Genomic DNA, 4,693 nt, shown 5'->3' with positions numbered 1-4,693 from the left:
CCTCCAAAAGAACTAAGACTATTACAGGTAGGCGGGTAACTGTTATCTATGAAATATGAGCAAAAGTCGTTAGGTAAACATTATCATTTATGTCTCTCCTTCTGCTATAAGGGACTGACATCAAAATAAACATTCATGATAATGACTGTTCTCGGGTAAAACTTGATCACCATTGCCACAATATAATCTGCTTTTTGTGCGGATAAAAATAAACTTTAGCTGCCATTAGTGGGGTTCAAAGACGTTTTGATGTGTTGAAATACATAAAGAATACCAGTACATGAAATGACACAAAACGGTTATGTGTGTTCCTCAGGTAAATTTATGCAATATATATTTTCAAATATTTGACAATTGTTTTCAACACTGTAGCTGAAAACATAAACATTTAAGCATGCTAAATGTAGTTTTGAGGCTTCTGTACTCTCCAAAAAAGATTTTCAAGAGATGTGCATGTGTCGTTTACGTCACTATCTCAAGCACGGCAGTGGTGAAGCTTAGCACCTTGTACCATTGGCCAGCTGAAGGACTACACGCCACCTCCTCGTGGAACCCAGAAACCAGCGGCTGACACCTTACTTGTGGAATGGTAACTGCATCTTTCCAAAGAGTTTGGCGTAATTGCTGCCAATTTCGTGGCGTTTGACTTTGACGTTAAAATCTTCTAGCTTAACCCAAAGATGCTCATTTGAGTTACAATCCGGCTACCTTGACGATAACGACATTACATTTATGATTTGAGTTCTCATTTCTCGTGCTGGTTCTGGCCTAGCAATGGAATGCTGACAATCGGCGCCTGGTATGGGCGGCTATTTGGTCCAAAAATACATCACTTGAAATAAAGGTCACAAGGACGTAACTAATCAAATGTTACGAATATAGTATTTATTGTTACTAATTGGTATAAAATACAAAACAAATAGACGCCATTTGACAGAAAGAACAACGTGATCTCAAGAACGTCAGTTGTCACAAAAGAACACCAAAGCTAAAGGACAACATGGCCGATAAAGAACGCCAGATAGAGCTGCAATTTTTGCAACATCACGATTTGATTGGGTTGTTCCGCTGTGTTTATGATTAAGGCATGCAAAGAGCATCACGACAGCGAGACGCACAATGTATTACGTCATTCTCGTGTATTCCTGTTAGTATTTTGCATACTTAGAGGAATTTTTTAGGCAGTGTACATTGCAGAATCTGTTTCGAAGGTGAAGAATCCGGAAGGAGCGATCCCATGTTGATGTGGTGATGCGGGTTCCCCCTGATCTTGTAGGATCTGTGGTGCCATGTTGCCGACATCGTGCCCACAATCTGGAAATCATGGTCTCGGCATGGAGGTGAGGTGAAATTGGGTTTAACGTCACGTCTAAGAATATTGCACTTATATAGCGACGTGCATGCACGTGTGTGTGGTTGCTTGTACTAGTCCGGACAGATGCCGATTTATAGTGCTAGCTCACTGAGATACCATGCCACAGTGAAAAATGAATACCCCACTCAGACACAGTATACTGACTCCGAGACACACAGTCCTTAAGGGGGCGGTCGGGTAGCCTAGTGGTTAAAGCGTTGGCTCGACACGCCGAAGACCCGGGTTCGATTCCCGACATGGGTACAATGTGTGAAGCCCATTTCTGGTGTCCCCCGCCGTGATATTGCTGGAATATTGCTAAAAGCGGCGTAAAGCCATACTCACTCACTCACTCACCAGTCCTTAAGCCCCTTAGTACCGAACGCCAGACAGGGTAACACCAAGTACCATCTTCTTTTGACGTCTTTTGGTATGACGCGGCCGTGGATCGAACCCCGGACCTTCCGTTCTCCGGGCGGATGCTCTACCACTGGGCCACGGAGACGGTATCATTTTTGTAGAGTATATGCAACTCAATATGTACATACAACTTTTTTACGTAAAATTTATCGGTTATACCACGTGTTCGTTTAAATTAAAATGGGACATCTATTAAAACTATTAGAACAGAAATCGGACTACCTGAGCAAACCTCCAATGACAATATTTGTGTTGGTGACACATATTATGTGCAGATCTTAGCATTACGAGATATATTCAATTATTGTCTTAATAATATCAGAATTAGGACAATGTGTCGGCTATTACTCTGTTCTTTGAGTGAGTGAGTAGGTTTTCTATCTGCTTTCAGGAGTATTCGTACAACGGCATCGAGGTGATTCCGGGAATAAAATCCACACATTCACGCCTGTGAGGACTCGACCCCGTATCGCCATCGCGAGGAGCGAACGGCTTATCCATCACTTCAATTTACGGCTTTCCTCCAATATGAAGCTCGCTCGTGTGGAAACATTGATCAAATCGGCGTTAAAGGCTAGATTGCAGTTCACCTGATACCTACTGCAATTTTGGTAATAGTGATTCGCAAGCTCCTTCCTCCATGTAACTCATGAGGTGGCCACACGCCATCGTGGAACTTTCGAGGACTTTTTTGATGGTGATGTCTGATTTTCGATGTTTATGAATTGCTTTGATACTTGTATTCATGTTTGTGGTTTAATCATATGAAACCATACAAATGCATGCGGTGTCATGTTTTATCCGTAGTTTCATCTTTATCTCCTAGTTTTGAAATGGACACGCTATCGCGTGCCCCCGCATCAGAGGCATCAAACATACGGCCAACAGGTATCTGGTGTTATGCATGTGTACCGCGTTAAACGCAGTCCCACACATACTCAATCATCCGTACACAGTACACTGATACTTAATCAACTCGAAGTCAATAGGACCATTACACATAGATGCGTAGCAAGGCACCCGTACTTCGAGACAAGCTGAAGGTCGACACTAGACCATATCACTGAGATATTTAGACCTATCCGTGGTCTAGTGGATAGAGTGTGTGTCCGGAGAACGGAAGGTTGGCGGTTCGATCCACAGACGCGTCATACACAAAGACGTTAAAAGATGGCACTTGTTGTTACCTGTACGGCGCTCGGCATTGAAGGGATAAAACTGGGACTGGTCGGCTCGGGGTATGCTTTGGGTATATGGGGTATTCATGTTAAACTGCGGCATGTTATCTTAGAGGGTCAGCACTAAAAAACGGCATTTGTCCTGACTAATATACGCAGCCAGACGCACACACACACACACACACACACACACACACACACACACACACACACACACACACACACACACACACACACACACACACACGTGCATGCATGCATATCGCTATATAAATGCAATAATCTTGAACGCAGCCTTGATGTTTCACTGTTTACGCTTACCGAATCTTGAAGCACCAGAAACCACCATCACACAGTTACATTATCATAATTAATGTTCTTATATTCAATACAGCCTACCTGTGATAAAAATACACATGTTCGAACAGCGTGAACTGTACCTGATTTCCATCTTAACGCCCTGTTGTGCATATTCATTTATTCATATTTTATTAAACCACCAACGTTGGTCAAGACCATACATAATCAAGATTGCAAGTTTTTAGATTGTGTGTTATTGTATACATGAAATTTACTTTATGAGACACATGAAGTAAACAGTGCTTACCATAACAGTTTTGTCCAGGTATAATGTCAACTGACAAACCATTATATATTCCAAAAGTGTTGGAGTTTTTTTGCTATTGCATATTGAATAACGTTTTGCAAAGTGGTAACTGTAGAAGTTATTCAGAACTCAAAAGTTGTTTGATCAAGGTTACAACATTCAAGGCCCCGGTAAAGCTTTCAAAAAGTTTTATGGTAGATATATGGAGGACATTTCCAAATTAGACGCATCAGTGACAAAAATGATGTCCGATGCAATTCCATATTTTGACTTGTACAATGTTCCCATATTTCTTTCCGGTGAACAATTGACTTGCCTTTGCATGTGTTTGTGACGGATGCCACCGGTGGGGCAGGATACGCTCAACATTTCGCGAACACCTAGTATCATTACTATTTGATAGTGATTCAGAAACACATGCTCAAGGTATAGTCGGAATTGTACAATCGACTCTGCTTTATGCAGAGATTTCTATTGGATATGGAAAAGGCTTTTGTAGCTTTATTCAAAACACATATTTTTATACAGTTCTAAAAAAATCACATTGGAGTCTCCAATTGTTATAGATTGTGTATAATATCTAGAGAGAATAACGGTTGCATACACTATTGTGGATGTATTACATATTTGTGTTGAAATATAGGACATGTCTTGTGTTTGTAATAAGCTGTAATTGAGAACATACACATATAAAGCCTGTATATGTCTAAATGATAAATGTTCAAACGAAGGCTGATATGACATGTGTGTGCATAGCACATATACTGTACAAATATAATTCTTAATCTGGTCTGCAAGAAACACGGATTACACTCGTAATGCTGTAACCTAATGCTCGTCAAGAACACATCTTATACTTCAATGTCTGTTTTGACAGTTTGTTTATTTGTTCATCATACTCGACTGTTTTCGTTGTGTGTTCTCGATATCACCGCGTTGGGCAAAGATCGTTAAGCTTTGTTATTGTAAACGTCAGGACGGGTGAGCTTGTACCAGGTTACCCTGCCCTCACATCGGGTCGCGTCACCGAGTACCGGTGTACCGTGTAATATGATGCCAGGACGGACTAATTCTCTCGGAGCTTGTTCTTTCTCTTAGGGTCGTATGATAGTGACTATTTACTTCTACTTGAAG

The sequence above is a fragment of the Haliotis rufescens genome, unplaced genomic scaffold (genome assembly GCF_023055435.1).
Source record: "Haliotis rufescens isolate VD_foot unplaced genomic scaffold, xgHalRufe1.0.p SCAF_23, whole genome shotgun sequence".
Lineage (NCBI taxonomy): Eukaryota > Metazoa > Mollusca > Gastropoda > Lepetellida > Haliotidae > Haliotis > Haliotis rufescens.
This window is presented reverse-complemented; position numbering follows the sequence as displayed.